Here is a 26,357-nt window from a genome sequence, read left to right on the forward strand (position 1 = left end):
CAATTGGTTGTGGATGCTCTAGAGGCTAAAGTTGATGCCGAGTGCTTTTTAATGATTTCCGATAATTACTACTAGAGTTATGGCCCTTGATCACTTTGAAAAATCTTGTGGATGCTCTAGGGACCAAAGTTATCATCCAATTGACTTTAGATTGATAAACATAGTTTAAGGTCTTGAGACGAACAAGTATATTGATTTTCAATGAATTTTGATAACTTGAACAGTTAAATCCATGATATTAAATGTTTCGTATACTAAACATAAGCATGGGGCAGAACTAAAAGCCAGGATTATATACAAAAGAACAAAAGAGCACAGAAATAATAAAAAGAACGAAATTACTTTATACACAAAAGGGAGATAAGTTAACACCACCACTATGCGGTATACATATATTTTATAATAACTATTAACTAATTTTATAAAACAGAGATATATTGCCTATTACAGGTAACAATAACAGATTTAGGATTATTATACACGTAATGCATATAATAATGAAATATATAAGATTATAAGAAACATCCCTGAAAAAGGTGCTCTTAGTATATAAAAAAAAAGATAAACTATAAAATCAGGAAAACCACACAGATTTACAAAACAGCGAAACACTAAAAGATAAAACAAACACCAAATTAGACATACATTTTGACATTTAACTTAAATTATTACTTATGTATTTTTATTGTATTATCTCATTTGTAATTTATACCAGAATAAAACAGTATCTAAATTAGAAAGGAATTGTCATATTTAATAATGTCAAGTCAAGTTAAACAAATATAAACCTACCTGAGTTGGTGAATTCGGTGCTGTGGAAGAAAATGATGCATCCAAGATGGAGATGTAAGAAAAAGTTACAAAAGGTGAAACAGGATGTTAGGACAGTATAGCTCACCATCTTAAAATAGCATCTTTAAACTATAAACTAAAGTAATTATAACCACTGGAAATAAAAGACTAGCTGGATATACAGGACAATGGAAACTGGCTTAAATGTTTAAAGAGAATATAACACCCATCTTAAATATTTAAAGACACTATAACACCCTACTACATCAGAATCAAATTTTTTAAATATTCCAGTTGAGGCTTATGTCGATAACAAAAATGTTGTTGAGACTATATATTCTACTAAAATTGTAGATGACAAATGACTACGCCTTGGCATTAGTGCTATTAAAGAATCCTTATGCTTAAAACATGTGACATCTGTTAAATGGTGCCCTAGTTAAAGATAATTTGGATTGGTTTGTGGATAAAGCTATTAATGGAGCTATCGGGAAAGGCAGAAACTTGATGGCCATTTACTCAGAATATGATAAATGGATTATAAAATGTTGCAATGCCGACACTGATAAAAAAAAAATTCAAAACATTATGCATATTCTCATTGACAATGCCATATTTGAGGTTGGGGATCAGATAATACAGCAAACTATTGGTTTACCAATGGGAACTGACCCCGGCCCATTTATGGCAAACGCACCTATATAAATTTGAATTCTGCTTTCAGGATAATAAACGAAAATGCATCTGTTCTTGACATGGATATTAAAATAATTAACAATAAATTTAATCTTCTTTGATTGGCATTTAATAATTGAAGATATTAACACAAGGTACAATTTTATGGATACACAATTACCGAGTTTGATACTAAGCAACGTTTCGACGAGGATACTCTCGTCTTTATCAAGCAAATGATACAAATATGTGAATTGTGGGCAAATATATATACAGATTATGCAACAAAGATAATAATCAAATGCAATTAAAGCTTAACACCTTTGATTAGGGGGCCATTAGGAACTAAACCTATACAACAGAAATCTCTTATAGGGATTAAAAGGAGGTGAATGCTATATTTATAAAGATCAGTGTAACACACTTTCGCTACTACTGTCCGAAGTATTCATGACCAGGTTTGAAACTGATGCATTACAGACCTCCTGTACAAAAAATCACGTTTTTAGCTTGTGGTCAGTCGAGAGGTAACAGTTTTTATCCAATTTAAAAAAAAACGTTTGAATATATCACCGTTACACTCTAATGATGGTTGAGTTCGAATTTTCTAAAGATCGGACCAAAATTATAGTACAACTAGGTTGTGGACCCACTATAGGCCACAATTTTATCCGATATTAATGAAACTTAAAATACATATTTATAACCCAAAGATCTTGGTTGCTTTTGATATTTGTGCATATCAGATCATAACTTCCTGAATTATGACCCCTATTGTACGAAAAATCACGTTTTTAGCTTGTGGTTCCTCTAGAGTTCACAATTTTTATCCGATTTAACAAACCGTTTTAGTATATCACCGTTACACCCTAATGATGGTTGAGTTTGAAATTCGTGAAAATCGGACCAAAACTGCCGGACAAAATGGCCACCCCTCGTACACAAATAGTGTAAATATATGGTATATCATGGTTGTGGACCCCCCTAGAAGACACAGTTTTGATGAAACTTGAAATATATCTTTATAACCCAAAGATCTTGGTTTCTGTTGTTGATAGCGCATATCGGATCGTAACTTCCTGAATTATGGCCCTTGATTGTTCGAAAAATCGCTTTTTGTTTAGCTTGTTCTCTATCCATCTCTTGCAAAATGTGGGCGTATCCTGCCTGGCAGCTGCTGGTTGAGAACATTTCCTGGGAAGGAGCCTTATTGCTCCGGTAAAGTTGAAGATGTGGTCACAAATATACAATAAAAACATTTGGCAAGTTTTATGCAATGCGTCTATTCAGAGTAACATACCAACCTGACGTTTCTTTTGCTACTTAGTATATGTTGAGAAGAGTTACTGCACTGTCCCTGAAACCTTATGATACCCCTGTCACATTAACCTTGTTTTTGAGATTTTTAAAACAAACGAAGTTAGGGAGGGATATTGAAATGGGTTCTGTCCGTCCGTCTGTGTCTGTCGGTCCGTCCGTCCCAATTTCGTTTCCGTAGCATATCCCATAAACCTTTCAAGATATCTTTTTGAAACTTTGTACACACATCAACCTATTACAGTAGTTGTGCCTTTTGCTATTTAGGAATTTCTAGAGGCTAAAGTTAATATCCGATTGACTTTAAATTTATACACAGTGTTTAAGGTCACGAGACGAAGAAGTCTATTCATTTTCAGCGATTTTAGATAATTACTGCCAGAGTTATGGCCCTTGATCACTTCAAAAAATCTTGTAGACGCTCTAGAGGCTAAAGTTAATATCTGATTGACTTTAAATTTATACACAGTGTTTAAGGTCATGAGGCGAAGAAGTCTATTCATTTTCAGCGATTTTCGATAATTACTGCCAGAGTTATGGCCCTTGATCACTTCAAAAAATCTTGTGGACACTCTAGAGGCTAAAGTTATCAGATTGATACACAGAGTTTAAGATCTTGATACAAACAAGTAAATTTTTACTCTTAATCAGATTTTAGTGTATTATAAATGTTTCATTACAGAAAAAAGTAAAAATATGCGAAAACACTTGTTGACAGCCCGGACGATTTAGATGCTGTGGGCGTTTGTTTCGTTGCCTGGCAACCTATCTTTGTGTTTCCATGGAAACAAATTTGACTTAGTTTTTTGTGTACAATTTTTATCGGGAGCATATCTCATAAATCATTCAAGATGTCTTCGTGAAACTTTGTACAAACATCAACCTATTATAGTAGTTGTGCCTTTTGCTATTTAGAAATTTCTTGGATTTATATTTTTTGTGTTTCCATAGAAAACAAATTGACTTAGTTTTTGGTGTACACTTTGTACAAACATCAACCTGTGATGGTTATTGCACAGAGTAAAAATACACAGAGTGGCGACTGCTTCATTTGCATAAAAAGTAGGTCGCGCACTGTATCTTGGGGTTTGTCTGTAATGGCACTAAACATGGCGGCTAAAGAAGACGTTTCGCAGTTGAACAGAAGAAAATCTAAACATCCGAGTGGTGGATATGGTACCCAGAGTAGGTCCTATGCCGGGTGTTTTAATTTTAGGGACTATTGAGGGATTTAAAAAATTCAGCATTTCTGAAGAAAAAGAGCTCAGTCTACGTCGCGTCGTCTGCTACGAGTACAATACGAGTCATCGTCGAGTGCTAGGCCTAGTGCCATAAATATATAATAAATACTGAGCCATAATAACATCGATCTAATAGATTTTACAAACAGCAATATATATCATCAAAAATTTTATTTTGTAAGAGTACATATTTGGTGAAAGATGTTTTCATATTTGAGTGGTTAGGCTTAATTGGCATTAATATTGCATATTATGATATTCCAATGTAGGTACCGAGTACTGTATAGGCTTAGAAGTAGATCTATACGTCTTTATCTTATGATGATAATATGACCTCTCGCTCTAACATGTCTAAGCTAAATCAAATCAATGTGCTATAAATGTAATGTAGGGAGAGACTTCAGAAACTAGAGAGAAATTTGGTTTAACGTCCACTCGACACAAACTAGGTAATTTCGGGACTAACATGGTTCAGTTTTATTTCAATAATTCACTTGATGGGTCTTTTTTAGCAGTGAGAGGAAACTGGGGGGCCCGGAGAAAACCTACGGCCACAAGATTGGACAGGCGACCCTACTCCTTGTCTCGTACAAGCGGGTAATCGAAACCACGCCACTTGACTTGACTCAATAATAGGCCTACAGTCTACCGAATAAAATAAATTTGGATTCATATGTTGTCATTAAAAGCAATTGAAAAAGAATCAGGTGCGGGGGAACTAACCATATTTTCTGAAGAATCTGTTGTTTTCTGGCAAAAGGATAATATGGACAAGCCTAATTTTTTTCTAAGATTGTGTATCGAAAAATGTGATTCTATGTAGGTCTACAATTACTTGTGGTAAACACAGATCAGACCTAATGGCATGGATATCTAGAGCAAACTTCAGATTTGTAATAATTTAATATATATTCTTGTGCAGTAAGTAGTATAAAATGAACAATTTCATAGTATTAGGGGGGCCTATAAAGGCCGTCAAAACGTTACATGACACCCAGAGCAATATGCAAAATATTCATTCTCAAGTTGTTTTTGGTTTATACTTGTTTGTACAAAGAGAAACCAATCAACTCAAATAATGTTTATTGAAAAATGTTATAGGCCTATTTAAAATAGAATTTTAATATCTTTAATTATTTTATTTTTTAAAAATGAAAGCCTACATTAATTAATAGAACAAAAATCATAAAAGCACATGGTGAGTCCACGTTGGAGCCAAATAAGGTATTTTATATTGAAAAACAACCAACGGCTCAAATCTGTTTATTGGAAAACGTTAAATGCCTATTTGAAATTCAATTTTAATATTCTTAAATTATTATTTTATATTTTAATGAAAGCTTACTTTATTAACATAACATAAATAAGAGACGCACACAGTAATAAGCTCTAGAAGACAAAGGAATTTTTCTTTGGGAGAAAAAATAAATCATGTTGATGTTGAGTAAAATAGGCCTTATTGAAAAAAGGGCGTGGCACTTTGACATTTTCAAATGACCCATTTTAAGGTGTATGGAAATTACATTTCAAATCTAGTGGTGGAAACAACAAGTATTTGGTGGAATAGTTTCAAAGTTAATAAAACCTCTTAAAAATCGACAATAATTTACGGCCTTAAAAATAGACCAATTCGTAAACAGTCACAAATGCCGTCTTTCGTCTCAGTCTCACTTCATTCATTCCGGGCAGTACCACGCTTTATGCATGTTCTAAAAATATGAATCATGTTTTATAAATTCCCAAACACACACACAACTAACATATTATGATTGTATGTGATAATTCTCAGTAGTTTTGTTACCGAAAATACTATAAAACTACGAAATTAAAGAGATTTAGTTCATCGATATAGATTTCGTAACGTCGTTGAGCGAACTGTCAGTGTGTGTTTATTACAGACAATTCCCAAGATGCATTGCGCATCGCTGTCTTTCTATGGTCCGTAATGCGAGTCGCCACTCTGTGTATTTTTACTCTGTGGTTATTGTGCCTTTTGCTAATTAGAAATTTCTCAGATTTAATGATTTTTGTGTTTCTATGGAAACAAATTTCTCTGTTGCATGATTTTGAATTTTTACTACACATCTGACTTAGTTTTTGGTATATAATTATTATTCTATAATTATTATTCTTAGAGCATATCACAGAATTTGATCAAGATACCTTTATTACACTTTTACATTCATCAACCTATTATTTTATTTTCTAATGACCGTCCTTCCATCCCGATTTCATTTCCGGCGCATATTTCATTACCTGTTCAAGAAAAATTTTTTGAAACTTTGTACAAACATCAACATATCATAGTATTTTATTATACGCCCACATTTTCATGTGGACGTATATTGTCGTCGCCCCTGTCCGTCCGTCCGTCCGTCCACAATTGTTTGTGAACAGTCTACAGGTCACAATTTTTATCCGATTTCAATGAAACTTGAAATATAGGTTTATCACCCTAAGATCTCGGTTCCTTTCGATATTGGCATGTATCGGACTGTAACTTCATGGATTATGGCCCCTGATTGTACGAAAAATCACGTTTTTAGCTTGTGAACACTGTAGAGGCCACAATTTTTATCCGATTTGGTTCAAACTTGAAATGTATGCTTATAACCCAAAGATCTCGGTTCCTTTCGATATTCGCGCATATCGGAACGTAACTTCCTGAATTATGGCCCCTGATTGTACGAAAAAGTCACGTTTTTAGCTTGTGGACCCTATAGAGGTCATAATTTCTATCCGGTTTAAAAAAACGTTTTATTATATCACCGTTACACCCTAAGGATGACTGAGTTCGAATTTCGTGAAAATCAGCCCAAAACTGACAGACAAAATGGCCGCCCTTAGTTCTCAATTAAAATAGCGTAAAAATATGGTATATCAAGGTTGTGGACTCTATAGAGGTCACAATTTTTATCCGATTTTGTTGAAACTTGAAATGCAAGTTTATAACCTAAAGATCTCTGTTCCTATCGATATTCGCGCATATCGGATTGTAACTTCCTGAATTATGGCCCTTGATTGTAAGAAAATCGTGTTTCAAGCTTGTGGACCCTATAATAGAGGTCATAATTTTTATCCGATTTAAAAAATCGTATTATTATATCACCGTTACACCCTAAGGACAGCTGAGTTCGAATTTCGTGAAAATCGGCCCAAAACTGACAGACAAAATGGCTGCCCTTTGTTCTCAAATAGCGTAAAAATATGGTATATCAAGGTTGTGGAGCCTATAGACATCACAATTTTTATCCGATTTTGTTGAAACTTGAAATGTAAGTTTATAACCCAAAGATCTTGGTTCCTTTCGATATTCGCGCATATCGGAATGTAACTTCCTGAATTATGGCCCCTGATTGTACAAAAAATCTCGTTTTTAGCTTGTGGACACTATAGAGGTCATAATTTTTATCCTATTTAAAAAAACGTATTATTATATCACCGTTACACCCTAAGGATGGCTGAGTTTGAATTTCGTGAAAATCGGCCCAAAACTGACAGACAAAATGGCCGGCCCTCGTTCTCAAAATATGGTATATCAAGGTTGTGGACCCTATAGAGGTCACAATTTTTATCCGATTTTGTTGAAACTTGAAATGTAAGTTTATAACCCAAAGATCTTGGTTCCTTTCGATATTTGTGCATATCGAATTGTAATTTTCTGAATTATGGCAATTGATTGTAGGAAAAATCACTTCCTTTTTAGCTTGTTCTCTATCCATCTCTCGAAAATGTGGGCGTATCCTGCCTGGCAGCCGCTGGTTATCCTATTTAAAAAAACGTATTATTATATCACCGTTACACCCTAAGGATGGCTGAGTTTGAATTTCGTGAAAATCGGCCCAAAACTGACAGACAAAATGGCCGGCCCTCGTTCCCAAAATATGGTATATCAAGGTTGTGGACCCTATAGAGGTCTTAATTTTTATCCGATTTTGTTGAAACTTGAAATGTAAGTTTATAACCCAAAGATCTCGGTTCCTTTCGATATTTGCACATATCAAATTGTAATTTCCTGAATTATGGCCCTTGATTGTAGGAAAAATCACTTTCATTTTAGCTTGTTCTCTATCCATCTCGCGAAAATGTGGGCGTATCCTGCCTGGCAGCCGCTGGTTTTCTGATGTATAAGCTTATTGTTTAACATACAGCAGCTGACAGAGGTAGGTAAAGGTTGTTGTGCAAACCTTACAGGGAATAGCGATCCTGCCTTGCCGAGCTACTGTGATCAGAGTATAAATCTTCTGACTAGTTCCATTGATATTTCAAGAAGTTGTTTTTCCCCTATGTTTTATCTGTTAGTCTGAGGTACTGACCCTGACCCTTAAAATTTGAAATCTGCTGGTAGGTTTATAATTATGCTATGTTTCAAAATTTTGATAGAATGTCCATTGTTCATTCAACTGTATAGACAATTATTCCTTAAAGATACATTATGGGAGATTCGGTTACGAGTTGGCAGTTCTCACTATAATAGTTAAAAACTAGATAATGTAAAGGCAATTTGGTGAAAATTTCATTCAACATTACTAAAGTCAGTACGATAAACAGCTTAGTCTCGAGTCTTGATTATCCATTTAATCGTTTAATCGAGAAGGAAAGTTATGCAGTAAATCGGCTTACAATCCACTTAAGATTGCAGGCTAGCTCGGCCATGTAGAGTTGATTATGACCTGGATAGGTTAATTAATGTCTAATTAATAATTTAGATAACATTTCAGGCCTAAAGAAAGACCTGAAATAGGCAGATTTAGCTCTTGCATAATGTATGTTTAAGTTACTCCTTTATTCATGAATACCTTTTTAACACTTGACTTTTTGTTGAATTCAATGAAACCTTGTATACTCAACAGATCACAGTTTTGGAGATGGAATTACATCACATCATATCCTACTATATTGCCCTTGTTCCCCTTCTTAAAGCAGGTGGTCAACATATCTTTATGCGCCCACATTTTTATGTGGATTGTCATCCCCCTTGTCTGTCCATTCGTTCGCACGCATTTTGTTTGTGGACGTTCTACAGGTCACAATTTTTATCTGATTTTGATGCAACTTGAAGTATAGATTAATAACACAACAATCTTGGTTTTTGTGATATTTCCACACATTGGACTGTTATTTCATGGATTATACGAAAATCATGTTTTTAGCTTGTGGACCCTATATAGAGGTCAGAATTTTCATCTGATTTTGATGAAACTTAAAATGCATGTTTATAAGCCAAAAATCATGGTTCCTTTCAATATTCGCGTACATTGGATTGTAGCTTCCTGAATTATGGCCCCTGATTGTATGAAAAATCACATTTTAGCTAGTGGTCCTTCTAGAGGTCACAATTATTGTCCGATTTAAAAAAATGTTCGAATATATCATCGTTAAACCGTAATGTCAGTTGAGTTAGAATTTCGTGAAAATCTTACCTAAACTGCCGGACAAAATGGTCGCCCCTCGTATTCAAATAGTGTAAACATATGGTATATTAAGGTTGTGGACCCTCTAGAGGTCACAGTTTTGATCCAATTTTGATGAAACTTGAAATAACAGTACATGTTTATAACCCAAAGATCTTGGTCACAATTTTCATCCAATTTTAAAAAATGTTTAGATTTATCACCATTACACCCTAATGACGGTTGAGTTCCAATTTCGTGAAAATCGGACCAAAACTGCCTGATAAAATGGTGGCTTGTACGCAAATACTGTAAAAGTATGTCATACCAAGGTTGTGGACCCTCTAGAAGTTGCAATTGTTATCAGATTTTGATGACACTTTAGATATATGTTTATGTCCCAAAGATCTTGGTTCCTGTCGCTATTGGTGCATATCGGACCTTAACTTCCTGGATTATGGCCCCTGATTGGACGAAAAATCATGTTTTTAAGCTTGTGGATTATCTAGAGGTCACAATTTTTTATCCGATTTTAACAACTGTTTAAATATAATGCCATACCACCATAATGAAGGTTGAATTTGAACTTCGGAAAATAAAGGGAACCAAACTGCCTGACAAAATGGCCGCTCTTTCTACGCAGATTGTGTAAAAGTATGTAATAGGAATGTTGTGGGCCCTCTAGAGGTCACGATTTTTAGCAGGTTTTGATGAAACTTAAAATATATGTTTACGTCCCAAAGATCTCAGTCTCTTTCCATATTCGCACATTTCAGACCATAACTTCTTTGATTATGGCCCCTGATTGTATGAAAAATTGCATTTCCTTTTTAGCTTGTTCTCGATTCGTCTCTTGCAAAATGTGGGCGTATCTTGCCTGGCAACAGCTGGTTATCAGATTTTAGAAACCAATTTAATATATCACCTTTCCACCATAGAGAAGGTTGAGTTCGAATTTCATGAAAATTGAAACGACTAGAGGTCACTATTTTTGTCTGAATTTGATGAAATTTACAATAAATCTTTATATCCCAAAGATCTCGGTACCTTTCGATATTCGCACATTTCAGACCATAACTTCTTGGATTATGGCCCCTGATTGTACGAAAAATTGCGTTTCTTTTTTAGCTTGTTCTCAATCCGTCTCTTGCAAAATGTGGGCGTATCGATATCTTACCTGGCAATCGCTGGTTATAGCTTGGTAACACTGTGTTTAAAATTCTGTATATAGTCATCTTGGCTGTCTTCTGTAGATATTGATTTGATGTTATTTTACATTATATTTTAGGGTGTCCAAATGGTCATGCTTATATTATTGGTGAGGTAATTAAGTTATTTTATATTTAATATCCCATTATGTTTGGGGATCACGTGGCTAAGTGGGTAAGACGCTGGCTCACTAGCCTGGAGGTTGGGTGTTCGATCCCTGTATTTGCCGAGAAAGTTCATCCAGATTTTCCGGCGTGGTTTCCCCTTGTCAGTGATGCAGGACAGAGGGCCTGACAAGGACAGCTGTCTAGTCGTTCGGATGGTACAAAAAACCGAGGTCCCGCGTACAAATTGGCGTGCACATAAAAGATCCCTTGGCAGTTGGAATTTCCCTCATAGCACACTGTATGGCGTATGCCCGTCTTCATTAGCCCAGTTTAGGAGCAAAACAGTAGACCGTTAAACCCCATTTCATTTCATTTCCCATTATGTTTATTAAAGGGAAACTTAAGTAAAAAAAAAACCCAAATTATTCTAATTTCAACTATAAAATATCTTTCATAACCTATATTTTAAATAGTTTCTGAAAGTTAAGGGGGGTGGGAGGCGGGTCTGAGGGACTCATAACTCATTTTTTGGAAAATACCTATTCATTCATTATTGTTTTTATACTCCCACATGGAAATGTGGACGTATATTGCCCTCGCCTTGTCTGTCCGTCCATCCGTCCGTCCATCGTCCACAATTTCTTGTGAACACTAACGCCAAAAGTTATCATAAATTTTCGTTTATCACTTCTAGAGTTATGGCCCTTGATTTGCTTTGTTTAACCTTGTGAACACTCTAATGCCAAAAGTTATCATCCGATCTTTCTGAAATTTATATGCATTATTTAAACTAGTGAAACGAAGAAGCCTATTGAATTTCAGCAATTTCCGTTTATTAAGTCTAGAGTTATGGCCCTTGTTTCACTTTATTGAACCTTTTGAATGCTCTAACATCAAAAGTAATCTGCCGATCTGTATGAAATTTACATGCGTCATTTATATCAGTAAAGAGAAGAATCCTATTGAATTTCAGTAATTTCCGTTTAATACTTCTAGAGTTATGGCCCTTGTTTCACTTTGTTCAACCTTGTTAATGCTCGATTGATGAAAGTTATCATCCGATATGTATGAAATTTATATGCATCATTTAAATTTGTGGAACAGAGATCTATTGAATTTCAGCAATTTCCATCAATAATTTCTAGAGTTATGGTTATGAACCTTGTGATCGTTTGAATGACAAAAGTGATCATCTGATCTGTATGAAATTTATATGCATTATTTAAATTAGTAAAACAAAAAAGCCTGTCAAATTACTTCCAGAGTTGAGACCCTTGTTTCAGTCTGTAGAACCTTTTATGGAACTGTCTTGTAAAGGCCCCTAATTACCTACAAATGAATAAATATGTGACTATACCCTTGTGTCGACCGCTTGGACGATTTAGCTTCTGTGGGCGTATGTTTCATTGCCTGGCAACCTATCTTTATTTTCAGTGTGGTAAGCCATACACGGTAAGCAAATGTAATCAATGTAATGCAACAATAGGTGGTCAAGGTCATCAGGCAACACAAGGAAATACTACAGATGATGGGTATGTTTAATATTAGTGCTCTGGTGAAAGATCTAACATTCAATTAAGAAAACAAAAGCAAAATATCAATGATAGATAATCTAACGTTCTGGATTTTGTCAAATTAAAAAGAGGCCTATCAAAAGATTTTAAGTGATGCTAATTTTCTGCAAAGGATGCTGAATGTTACACAGTTCTAATTTATCATATCTTTGCAAATACCAGATATATGTTGATTTTCACCACCTTGTCCCCAGTTCCCTTTTCTCTGTAATCTATCCTTGTTGTATATTAAAGTGAAAGAACTATTCAATGGCACAGTATTTGGCATTGATGTATACATAATTGACTTACTTTATCTTGATCATTGTAACTCACATCTTTTTCTTTTTTACTAATTTAGACGAGATAGATCCAAGACTGGACATATCCTGGGTTTAGCAGATCAACGACCATTAGTAGCCATTCCAGAAAGATCTATGTCACCATCTGTATGTGCTATTATAAGAATGATGACTCATATGTCAATGTTGTTGGGAGCCAAACAAAATTCACAGGTTAGTGCTTTCTTGACATTTAAAAAGATGGTGTTCACACGAATACAGATAGTAATTTAGGGGTTTGAATACAGTCCAGATTTATTTCCTTATTACTTCAACCAAAAAAGTTTTGGTTAGTGCTTTCTTGACATTTAAAAAGATGGTGTTCACACAAATACACATAGTTAATTTTTGGGCTTGAATACAGTCCCGATTTATTTCCTTATTACTTCAACAAAAAAAGTTAAGAGTTGTCCATATTCTGAATATTATGAACCACGACATCAATCAGCGGTCCCGTCACACGATTTGCATTGAATTAATATTGGATAATCTTGTCTTCAATCAGTGGGTGTTAACCAACAAGCAATCACCAATCAATTATCGGTGAGCTTAAAACATGTGTCGGCCTTTGTTGATTACCTTGATAATTTTATAATCTCTCCCAAGAGAGCACTTGGGATTTCATTTGAATTAATTACGTCAATTACAGTGACATTATTATAAATTATCGAGATGAAGAATCACTATCATTATAATATTGTGTTCATAATGTGTGATCGTCCTTCAAAGCATGCCTGTATGTATATGACATTGGATGTCTAGCAGCAAATTATAGCAGATTTTGAAAAAGTTCCACGACCTACATAGATGGAATTGGCCGTTAAGTATTCAATAGATGGTTCCGTCTTATATGGCGAATCGCTGTAACTATGTGCGCTGTCTTTATATTAGTGCAGCACAATACAACACAAATTACTTTTTGAAAGCAAAAAAACATATTATGATAGACAGGCACTATCGTACTGTGGCCTCTAGTAATCAGTTTCAATGTGGGCGTATATTGTCGCCGTCCCCTCCCCCCCATCCGTCCGTCAGGCGTCCACAAGCAATTGGCTAAAGTTAATATCCGATTGACTTTAAATTTATACACAGTGTTTAAGGTCATGAGACGAAGAAGCCTATTGATTTTCAGTGATTTCCAATAATTACTGCCAGATGTATGGCTCTTCATCACTTTGAAAAATCTTGTGGACGCTCTACAGGCTAAAGTTAATATCCGATTGACTTTAAATTTATACACAGTGCTTAAGGTCATGAGACAAAAAAGCCTATTGACTTCCAACAATTTCCGATAATTACTGCCAGAGTTATGGCCCTTGATCTCTTTGACATATCTTGTTGATGCTCTACAGGCTAAATTTAAAATCCGATTGAATTTAAATTTATACACAGTGTTTTAGGTCATAAGACACAGAAGTCTATTGATTTTTATACGCTCACAATTTCATGTGGACGTATTATGCCGTCGCCCCTGTCCGTCCGTCCACAATTTGTTTGTGGACACTCTACAGGTCACAATTCTTATCCAATTTTGACAAAACTTGAAATATAGGTTTATCTCCAAAAGATCTCGGCTGCTTTCGATATTGGCATGTATTGGATCGAAACTTCATGGATTATGGCCCCTGTTTGTACGAAAAATCACGTTTTTAGCTTGTGGACCCTATAGAGGTCACAATTTTTATCCGGTTTTGTTGAAACTTGAAATGTAGGTTTATAACCCAAAGATCTCGGTTCCTTTCGATATTCGCGCATATCGGACTGTAACTTAATGAATTATGGCCCCTGATTGTACGATAAAATCGTGTTTTTAGCTTGTGGACCCTATAGAGGTCATAATTTTTATCCGATTTAAAAAACCTTATTATTATATCACCGTTAATTACACCCTAAGGACGACTTAGTTCGAATTTCGTGAAAATAGGATTAAAATTGACAGACAAAATGGCCGCCGTTCGTTCTCAAATAGCGTAAAAAATATGGTATATCAAGGTTGTGGACCCTATAGAGGTCACAATTTTTATCCGATTTTGTTGAAACTTGAAGAAATGTAAGTTTATAACTCAAAGACCACTTTCTTTTTAGCTTGTTCTCTATCCATCTCTCTAAAATGTGGGCGTATCCTGTCTGGCAGCCGCTGGCCCCTGATCACTTTGAAATTTAAAGTTAATATCCGATTGACTTTAAATTTATGCAAAGTGTTTAAGGTCATGAAACGAAGAAGCCTATTGATTTTCAGCGATTTCCGATAGTTACTGCCAGAGTTATAGCCCTTGATCTCTTTGAAACATCTTGTGGACACTCTAGAGGCTAAAGTTAATATCCATTTGACTTTAAATTTATACACAGTGTTTAAGGTCATGAGACAAAGATACCTATTGATTTTCAGCGATTTCTGATAATTGTGGACGCTCTAGAGCGTTTAAGGTCATGAGACAAACAATCGAAACAAATTCTAATGTTTTCTGATAATTGTTGTAAATGTTCTCAACAAAAAGAAAAAAACATGCGACAACACTTGTTGACTGTCCGGACAACTTAGCTGTTGTGGGCGTATGTTTTGTTGCCTGGCAACCTATCTTTTGGCTGAAACATATCTTGTATACTAGATTACAAATTGGCTAGCGATGTCGATGCCACATCTTGCTTCAATACTCATCGCTTCAGCAACTAACCTGTCACTCTTCACGATCCATATGAATATCATGATTTAAGAAACAGTAAGAAATGATTTTACTCGAACTCTAAATTTGAAGACATCAACAGAATGATGCAGGAGTGGTTGTATGTGTCCGAAGTAAAAACGTAATAATTTTATATAATGAAATTTTGAATGTTCAGAAAGGTTAATCAATATCATATTTTAAGTTCTGGGAATTTGAAGGTGTATTAAAATAATACTTCTGGTATTTGAGGTACAATAATACTTCCGGTATTGACACAATTGAGTATTCTGACATGCTGTATAATCCGGCATATTGTATCGATCCCGTATGATGTCGGAAGTGACAGTCCACTGTATATAAGTTGTATAGGTAATGAATAATCAGCATATTTACCTGTGAAATTCTTGAATTCACAATACAACTGAAACATATTTTGTGAAGCGTGGTTATGTGGATAACACTGCACTTAAAACCATCAGTCTGGCTCTCATTGTAAGAAATTACTATATGTTAGTCTCAAAATGACCTAATTTAGTTACATGTATGACAAGACATTAAACCTCATTCCATTCCATTCTGGCTTCAGTGGTTTATAGGGCTTGATTATCTGTGGCATATGTGTGACCTGATTATTTTGTCCAAATGTTAGGTTGAAGTTTGAATATTATATAACCTGTATTTGTTGTTCTATGTTCATAATTGACTCTCGCCTTTCTATCTGTCTGTCCATCCGTCCATCACACTTTTTGGGACACAATAACTCTCCTTCTAATTGAGCTAGAATGTTCAAACTTGGTGTAGGTATTCATTACATCAGTACCTTGACTAAGTTCGACAATGAGCATTTTCTGCTCAGGGTAAGCGGACCGATAAGCAATTTGATTGGTCTAGACTTTGGAACACAATAACTCTCATTCTAATTAAGCTAGAATTTTCACACTTGGCGTAGGTGTTTATTAGGTGAATGCCTTAAAGATATTTTCCCGTATATGAACTGGGTGATTTGATGATATATTTGGACTAAAAACATATTGAAACTAATTAATCTATCAAAAATTTGCTTCAAATCCCTGAATGTATTTTTCATTACTATACTGTCCATTTACCATACCTAATGACCCCTAAGTAAATTCTTAACTATTTTCTGTCAACTTCTTTTCCCGTCATTTAATTGCAGAGTATCTTGTACGTTGACACTCTCAATGTTCCCCAAACCTCCTAACCATTTGATGAAGATGAGTGTTTTTCGGGTAATCAAATATTTTTGTAGTAAGATTGGGTGTCTCTACTTTCCATATATACCAAATTTGCCATACTTTTATTGGCAATAACCACCGATAAAAACTTTTGAGACAATGTATCTTTAATAGAGATCTAAGATGAGAATTTTCTGCTTAGGGTAAGCAGAGATAAGCAATTTGATTGGTTAATGCTTTGGGGCATGATAACTTTAGTTTCTAATTAAGTGAGAGTGATGACACTTGGTGTATATTTTTTATCACATCAATACCTTGAATAAGTTCAATAATGAATATTTTCTGCTGAGAGTAAGCTGAGCAATGAGCAATTTGATTGGTCAAGACTTTGGAACACAATAACTCTCCTTCTATTAATTGAGGTAGAATGTTCAAACTTGGTGTAGGCGTTCATTAGGTGAATGCCTTCATGGAGTTCAATGATGAACATTGTCTGCTTACGGTAAGCAGAGATAAGCAATCTGATTGGTTGATGCTTTGGGGCTCAATAACTTTTGTTATAATATCATTACAATGACTAAGTTCGATGATGAGAATTTTCTGCTTAGGCTAAGGAGCGATAAGCAATTTGATTGGTCAATACTTAGGAACATAACAACTCTGCTTTTAAATGAGGTAGAATGTTTAAACTGGTTGTAGATGTTCATTAGGTGAATGTCTTGACTGAGTTCAATGAATAACATTCCGAGCTAAAGCTAAGCCATTTCATTGGTTGATGCTTTGGGACAAGATAACTTTGATTCTATCTAATAGAGAGTGATGAAACTTAGTGTATAGGTGATAATCTGTTTGATTGCTTGATACTTTTGAAAAAAATAAATTTGCGATTAATTAATATGTGTCATCTATTTATTTTGCCATTTCGGCGGTGGACATCAGCTTCACTGGTGGCATATTTCAGTACAAATAGTCTGTGATTAAAAAATGGAATTTTAATGAATTATGAGATGTTTTCATAGATTTATTATAATGAATTTTGACAGGCTGTAGCTAATTTGGTTAATCCACCAATTGCCCAAGAAAAAGCTGAAGGTTACTTTACACACCATTTGCAGAAAGATGTAGCTGTACTACAAAAAGCTCTACAAAAGAGTTCAGATGATGTTTATCTTCTGATTCACCTGATATTTAAACATCTATTAAATGATTTACCAGCAGGTATTAGTTAAAATAAGTAGAAATAGATTCAAATCAGGTTGTTTTTATCTTAATTTAATCATACATTGTTGTCATCTGTAAACATTTCTCATCGCTACTATCAGTCTGTCTGTCCGTCCACAATTTGTTTGCGGACACTCTACAGGTCACAATTTTTATCCCATTTGACGAAACTTGAAATATATGTGTATCTCCAAAAGATCTTGGTTCCTTTCGATATTGGCATGTATCGGACCATAACTTAATGGATTATAGACCCTGATTGTACAAAAAATCACGCTTTTAGCTTGTGGACACTCTAGAGGTAACAATTTTCATCTGATTTGAATGAAACTTGAAATGCATGTTTATAACCCAAAGATCTTGGAACCTTTCGATATTCGCGCATATCGGATCGTAACTTCCTTTATTATAGCTGCTAATTGTACGAAAAATTGCGTTTTAGCTTGTGGTCCCTCCAGAGGTCACAATCATTATTCGATTTAAAAAAACATTCAAAATATCACCGTTACACCATAATATTGGTTAAGTTCGAATTTCGTGAAAATTGGCCCAAAACTACCGGACAAAATGGCTGCCCCTTTTACGCAAATAATGTAAAAATATGGTATATCAAGGTTGTGGACCCTTTAGAGGTCACCACTTTGATCCGATTTTGGTGAAACTTGAAATACATGTTTATAAACCAAAGATCATGGTTTGATACGATATTCGCACATATCGGATCCTAACTTCCAGAATTATGGCCCTTAATCATACGAAAATTCTCGTTTTTAGCTTGTGGTCCCTCAAGATGTCACAATTTTTATCCGATTTAAAAAAACGTTTGAATATATCACTGTTACACCCTATTGATGGTTGAGTTTGAATTTTGTGAAAATCAGACAGAAACGGCGGACAAAATGGACGCTCCATGTACGCAAATATCCAGGTTGTGGACCCTTTAGTGGTGACAATTTTGATTCAATTTTGATAAAACTTAAAAGATATGTTTATATCCAACTATCTCAGTTTTTGTCGATTTTCGCACTCATCAGACCATAACTTTGTGGATTATGGCCCCTGATTGTACGAAAAATCACATTTTGAGCTTCTGGACCCTCAAGAGGTCACAATTTTATCTGATTTTAAAACCATTTAAATATATCACCGTTACACCCTGATGATGAATTCAAATTTCGTAAAAATCGGACTAAAACTGACCGACAAAATAGTCGGCTCTTGTAAGCAAATAGTGTAAAAGTATGTAATATGAAGGTTGTGGCCCCTCTAGAGGTCAAAATTTTTGTTCGATTTTGATGAAACTTAAAATATATGTTTATATCCCAAAGATCTCAGTTTCGATTTAAGCGCATTTCAGACCATAACTTAATAATCACTTTTTATACGCCCACATTGAAATGTCGTCGCCCCCGTCCGTCCATCGGTCTGTCAGTCCGTCTGGCGGTCTGACTTTAAATTTATATACAGTGTTAAAGGCCATGAGACGAAGAAGCCTATTAATTTTCAGCGATTTCCAATAATTACTGCCAGAGTTATTGCCCTTGATCACTTTAAAAAATCGTGTGGACGCTCTAGAGGCTAAAGTTAATATCCGATTGACTTTGAATTTATACACAGTGTTTATGGTCACCGAGATGAAGAAGCCTATTGATTTTCAGCGATTTCTGATAATTACTGCAAGAGTTATGGCCCTTGATCACTTTGAAAAATCTTGTGACGCTCTAGAGGCTAAAGTTATAATCTGATTGACTTCAGATTGATAAACAGAGTTTAAGATCTTGAGACGAACAATGTATATTGATTTTCAATGAATTTTTATGACTTGAACAGCTAAATCCATGATATTAAAAGTTTCGTATACTGAACGTTAGCATGCGGCAGAACTTTATAAAATCCAAACAAATTCTAATGGTTTTCTGATAATTACTTTATGAGTTGTTACTCTTAATCAGATTTTAGTGTATTATAAATGTTTCATTACCAAAAAAAAGTAAAAATATGTGACAACACTTGTCAATTTAGCTGCTGTGGGCGTATGTTTCGTTGCCTGGCAACCTGTCTTTTTTTTTAGCTTGTTCTCTATCCATCTCTTGCAAAATGTGGGTGTATCTTTCATGGCAACTGCTTGTTGAAACTTCCTGTGATTGTGTATCTAGTCATTTAGTTGAAAGTCAGTTGTTACATACAGTTATTGTCCCCCGCCTTTCGAAGAAAGCAGGGGACTATTAAAATGGGTTCGTCCGTCTGTCTGTCTGTCTGTCTGTCCGTCTGTCTGTCCTTCTGTCTGTCCGTCTGTCTGTCCGTCACACTTTTTGGGACACAATAACTCTCTTCCTAATTGAGCTAGAATGTTCAAACTTGGTGTATGTGTTTATTAGGTCAATGCCTTGATGGAGTTCGAAGATGAGCATTTTCCGCTTAGGGTAAGCAGAGATAAGCAATTTGATTGGTTGATGCTTTGGGACACGATAACTCTCTTCCTAATTGGGCTAGAATGTCCAAACTTGGTGTATGTGTTGATTAGGTCAATGCCTTGATGGAGTTCGAAGATGAGCATTTTCCGCTTAGGGTAAGCAGAGATAAGCAATTTGATTGGTTGATGCTTTGGGACACGATAACTTTTAATTGAGCTAGAATGTTCAAACTTGGTGTGTGTGTTTATTAGGTCAATGCCTTGATGGAGTTCGAAGATGAGCATTTTCCGCTTAGGGTAAGCAGAGATAAGCAATTTGATTGGTTTATACTTTGGGGCACGATAACTCTCTTCCTAATTGAGCTAGAATGTTCAAACTTGGTGTATGTGTTGATTAGGTCAATGCCTTGATGGAGTTCGAAGATGAGCATTTTCAGCTTAGGGTAAGCAGAGATAAGCAATTTGATTGGTTGATGCTTTGGGACACGATAACTTTAGTTCTAATTAAGTGAGATTGATGAAACTTGGTGTATAGTTTCATTACAGTAATACCTTGACTAAGTTTGATAATGAGCATTTTCTGCTCAGGGTAAGCAGAGCGATATGCAATTTGATTGGTCGAGACTTTGGAAAACAATAACTCTCCTACTTTGATTGTCCCCCGCCTTTCGAAGGTTGATGCTTTGGGACACTATAACTTTAGTTCTAATTAAGTGAGAGTGATGAAACTTGGTGTATAGTTTCATTACAGTAATACCTTGACTAAGATTGATAATGAGCATTTTCTGCTCAGATTAAGCAGAGCGATAAGCAATTTGATTTGCTGAGACTTTGGAACACAATAACTCTCTAATTATTTTCCTATTTCGGCGGGGGACATCAGCCTCACTGTTGGCTTGTTATATATACGTTTCAGTTGGCAGCCACTCTTCAAAATACTTCTGGTGGGCATATATTCATTGACTGGGAGAGAAAAGATAGAATTTGTAGATGAAATATAAACAGACTGTGCTATAGTACGGTAGTTATATAAATATATTGTTATTGTAGGTAATGGGATGAATTTAGACAGCAAAGAAAATAGAAGAACCTGGGAAGATACGTTGTCATCAAAAATATCAGAAGTTTTAAAGGTAGTTATTGTACTATTATATAACTGATGTGCCATCATACTACAGAAATGTCAGGTTATTATCCTAGATAATCTTTTAGTGGCATTTAGCATTGGAAACAAAACAAAACTGACACAGTTATATGGGACAACAATCACTGGTTTATTATACACAAGCATGATGTTACAATAAGTATCCTCTTAAGATTTGAGACTATTTATTAATAGGGCATATGATGAGGTTACAAAAATTAATAAAAATGATCCTGTAGATTGTAGTTATTAGATATTTAATTATTACCCCTTTTTTTAACTTTCAACACCTTAGATCGTGATTACTATGTATCATATCAGATTGTTGTTGTGGTTTCATGTTCATTTACATTTGAATCAATAGCCTTATGTTTATAAGTTCTTACTTATTAAATTTACTTGTCTAATGTATGATTTCCCCCTAATTATTTTTGAAACAATTAGTGTGGTTTCGCTGTGTAAACATAATTACGGTTTCATGTTAATCTATATCTTTGTCATCACAGGGTGCATTTTAGTTCTTTGTTGTTTAATAGAGAATCTCCTACTCGTCCGTCTGTCCGTCCATCACACTTTTTGGGACACAATAACTCTCTTTCTAATTAAGCTAGAATGTTCAAACTTGGTGTAGGTGTTTATTAGGTCAATTCCTTGATGGAGATGAGTATTTTCCGCTTTGGGTAAGCAGAGATAAGCAATTTGATTGGTTGATGCTTTGGGACACGATAACTTTAGTTCTAATTAAGTAAGAGTGATGAACTTTGGTGTATAGTTTCATTATATTAATACCTTGACTTAGTTCGATAATGTTCTCCCTTGTCAGTGATGCAGGACGGAGGGGCTGACAAGGAAAGCTGTCTAGTCGTTCGGATGGGACGAAAAACCGAGGTCCCGTGTACACATTGGCGTGCACGTAAAAGATCCCTTGGCAGTTGGAATTCGATATAAGAGTAGGCCGTAGTGCCGCTGTCCGGGCAAAAATTTCCCTCATAGCACACTGTATGGCGTATGCCCGTCTTCATTAGCCCAGGTTAGGAGCAGAACAGTAGGACGTTAAACTCCATTTCATTTCATTTCATAGTTCGATAATGAGCATTTTCTGCTCAGGGTAAGCAGAGTGATAAGCAATTTGATTGGCCGAGACTTTGGAACACAATAACTCTCTTTCTAATTGAGCTAGAATGTTCAATGCCTTGATGGGAGTTCGAAGATGAGCATTTTTGCTTAGAGTAAGCAGAGATAAGCAATTTGTTTGGTTGATGCTTTGGGACACAATAACTTTAGTTCTAATTAAGTGAGAGTGATGAAACTTGGTGTATAGTTTCCTTATATCAATATCTTAACTAAGTTCGATAATGAACATTTTCTGCTCAGGGTAAGCAGAGCGATAAGCAATTTGATTGGCCAAGACTTTGGAACACAATAACTCTCCTTCTAAATGAGCTAGAATGTTCAAACTTGATGTAGGTGTTTATTACGTCAATGCCTTGATGGAGTTCGACGATGAGCATTTTCTGCTTAGTGTAAGCAGAGATAAACAATTTGATTGGTTGATGCTTTGGGACACGATAACTTTAGTTCTAATTAAATGAGAGTGATGAAACTCTGTGTATAGTTTCATTACATCAATACCTTGACTAAGTTCGATAATGAGCATTTTCTGCTCAGGGTAAGCAGAGTGATAAGCAATTTGATTGGTCGAGACTTTGGAACACGATAACTCTCATTCTTATTGAGTTAGAATGTTCACACTTGGCGTAGGTGTCTATTAGGTGAATGCCTTGATGGGGTTCAAAGATGAGAATTTTCTGCTTTGGGTAAGCAGAGATAAGCAATTTGATTGGTTAATGCTTTGGGCATGATAACTTTGGTTCTAGTTAAGTAAGAGTGAGGACACTTGGTGTATAGCCTTATTACATCAATACCTTGACTAAGTTCAATAATGAACATTTTTTGTTGAGGGTAAGCAGAGTGATAAGCAATTTGATTGGCTGAGACTTTGGAACACAATAACTCTCCTTCTAATTGAGGAAGAATGTTCAAACTTGGTGCAGGCGTTCATTAGGTGAATGCCTTGATGGAGTTCGATGATGAACATTGTCTGCTTACGGTAAGCAGAGATAAGCAATCTGATTGGTTGAAGCTTTGGGGCACGATAACTTTGGTTATAATGAAAGAGAGCGATGAAACTCCGAATATAGATTCATTATATCATTACCATGACTAAGTTCGATGGTGAGGATTTTCTGCTTAGGCTAAGGAGCGATAAGCAATTTGATTGGTCAAGACTTTGGAACATAACAACTCTGCTTTTAATTTGGGTAGAATATTTAAACTTGATGTTCGTTAGGTGAATGTCTTGACTGAGTTCAATGATTAACATTTCGAGCTGAAGCTAAGCAGAGCTAATCAATTTCATTTGTCGATGCTTTGGGACAAGATAATCTTGATTCTATCTGCTAGAGAGTGATGAAACTTAGTGTATGGTTTAATTGCTCGATACTTTTGAAAAAAAATAAATGCGCGATTAATTATTATGTGTCATCTTTTTATTTTGGGATTTCGGTCGCGGACATCAGCCGCACTGTTGGCTTGTTGATATAAAAAAATATCAACACAAGTCGATAAAGTAAAAAAAAATGAGACTCAGTCGAGTTTTTTTTTACTTTATCAACGAGTGTTGATATTTTTTGATATTCAAAAAGACGAGTAGGAGATTTTATTTATCACCCAATCCTTTCTTACATGCACAAATAAATAAATGTAATTCTTTGCTATAGATTTCACTTTTACTGAACCTGATTACATTACATCATTGTTTGACAGCAATTCAACCATTGCAAATTTCTTTATATTGACCCAGTGTTTCCATCAAGGTCAATTAAATAAAATTAATTCATTTTTAATAAAAAAAAAGAAGTTACTTTTAATAAAAAATGAATTGTTCTTTGAAAATAAAAAACAAGTAGTTCCTTTCAACTGACCAATCAAATTCATGTAAAGCGATATCTCCTAAGGAGATTATGAAATTTATCACACAAGCGATATCTACTGTAGAATGTATTATTGGGTGATAAATAGTATTTGTATGCTAATTCAAAAATTCTGTGTTCAAGAATTTTTGTGTTTAAATGAAAACAAATTGAACTTTCGGTATACAAATATTCAAAGCCGTTCAAAATACATGTATCAGTACAAAATTTTATACATTATTATATTAACATTTGATTAAAGTCTTTGAACATCATTTGTCATTGCCTGATGCGAGCTGAGGTGCCATTAAACAACATTTCATTCATTCATTCATTTGTCATTTCAGGATTATTACTCCTTGTAAACTATGATATTGCCAAATTATGGTTTACAAGGGATTCAGAATTCCTCAAATGATGATCAGTGGCTTTACACATAATTTATCTGTTGTCTTGTAGTATCATCTCACTTTATTTATATATAGGCTAACAATTAAATATGGTTTAATAGCATCTAGTAGTGGGTTTAACATATAAAAATTCATATTACAGAACATGGAAAAAAGCCTGACTGATGCTAATCAAAAGATGGTTGAAAATAGCAATTCAGGTAAGAACAATACAATTTTATCGACTTAATCAGGGCTCTGTGTTTCATTGTCACATCAGAACTTTGAAACACTACTGGTAAAACCTTTTTATAAGCCCACATTTTCATGTGGACGTATATTGTCGTCACCCCTGTTCATCCGTCCATCCTGAATTTGTTTGTGGACACTCTACAGGTTACAATTTTTATCCGATTTTGACGAAACTTGAAATATAGGTCTATCGCCCAAAGATCTCGGCTCCTTTTGATATTGTCATGTAGTGAACCATAATAAGTTCATGGATTATGGCTCCTGATAGTACGAAAAATCACGTTTTTAGCTTGTGGAAACTCAAGAGGTTACAATTTTGATCCGATTTTGATGAAACTTTAAATGCATGTTTATATTCCAATGATCTTGGTTCCTTTTGATATTCTTGCATATCGGATAGTAACTTCATGAATTATGGCCCCTGGTTGTACGAAAAATGATGCTTTTAGCTTGTGGTCCCAGACATCTGTAATGACATTTGAAGTACATTTCCCACAATATATCTCACTATTTTTGAAAAGAATCAAGTAATATGCTCATTTTGCACTATTATGTTGTAGTATTGGGTAGTATGTGGTGATATTGGAGTGGTATTCAGGTGGTATTCGGTAGTATTGGGTAAATCGTTCTGCCGATTAAAATATATCTTTATATTTCAAAAATCTCAATTCCTTTTGATATTTGCGCATTTCAGACCATAACTTTCTGGATTATGGCCCCTGATTGTACAAAAAATCGTTTTTTTATACGCCCACATGGAAATGTGGTCGTATATTGCCGTCGCCCCTGTTCGTCGGTCCATCCGTCCATCGTCCACAATTTCTTGTGAACACGCTACAGACTACATTTATCAACTGATTGTTTTTAAATTGATATATGTTGTTTGCATTAGTGAGATGAAGAAGCCTATGTAATTTTAATAACTTCCGTTAATTTCTTCTGGAGTTATGGCCCTTGTTTCACTTTGTTGCACCTTGTGAACGCTCTAACGACAAGCCTATTGAATTTCAGCAATTTCCGTTTATTACGTCTAGAGTTATGGCCCTTGTTTCACTTTATTGATCCTTGTGAACGCTCTAACGACAAAAGTTATCAACCGATCTGTATGAAATTTATATGCATCATTTAAATTAGTAAAACAAAGAAGCCTATTGAATTTCAGCAATTTCCGTTAATTACATCTAGAGTTATGGCCCTTGTTTCACTTTGTTGAATCTTGTGAGAGCTCTAATGACAACAATTATCATCCGATCTGTTTGAAATTGATATGCATCATTTAAATTAGTGAAATGAAGAAGCCTATTGAATTTCAGCAATTTCCGTTAATTTCTTCTGGAGTTATGGCCCTTGTTTCACTTTGTTGCACCTTGAGAACACTCTAACGACAAAAGTTATCAACCGATCTGTATGAAATTTATATGCATCATTTAAATTCGTAAAACAAAGAATCCTATTGAATTTCAACAATTTCCGTTA

The 26,357-nt window shown here is 35.0% G+C and overlaps 1 protein-coding gene across 1 annotated transcript in view; it reads left to right on the top strand.

Moving 5' to 3' along the window:
• The window catches only part of LOC130010729 (E3 ubiquitin-protein ligase rnf213-alpha-like), a 368,341-nt gene that overhangs the window by 289,536 nt on the left and 52,448 nt on the right, over positions 1-26,357 (top strand). Inside the window, exons 65-70 of the mRNA XM_056098708.1 lie at positions 10,707-10,741; positions 12,169-12,266; positions 12,649-12,802; positions 17,534-17,708; positions 21,175-21,257; positions 24,793-24,850. The gene's annotated coding sequence lies outside the window, so the exon portion shown is untranslated. The remainder of the gene's footprint in view (positions 1-10,706; positions 10,742-12,168; positions 12,267-12,648; positions 12,803-17,533; positions 17,709-21,174; positions 21,258-24,792; positions 24,851-26,357) is intronic.

The sequence above is a fragment of the Patella vulgata genome, chromosome 2, assembly GCF_932274485.2.
Source record: "Patella vulgata chromosome 2, xgPatVulg1.2, whole genome shotgun sequence".
NCBI lineage: Eukaryota > Metazoa > Mollusca > Gastropoda > Patellidae > Patella > Patella vulgata.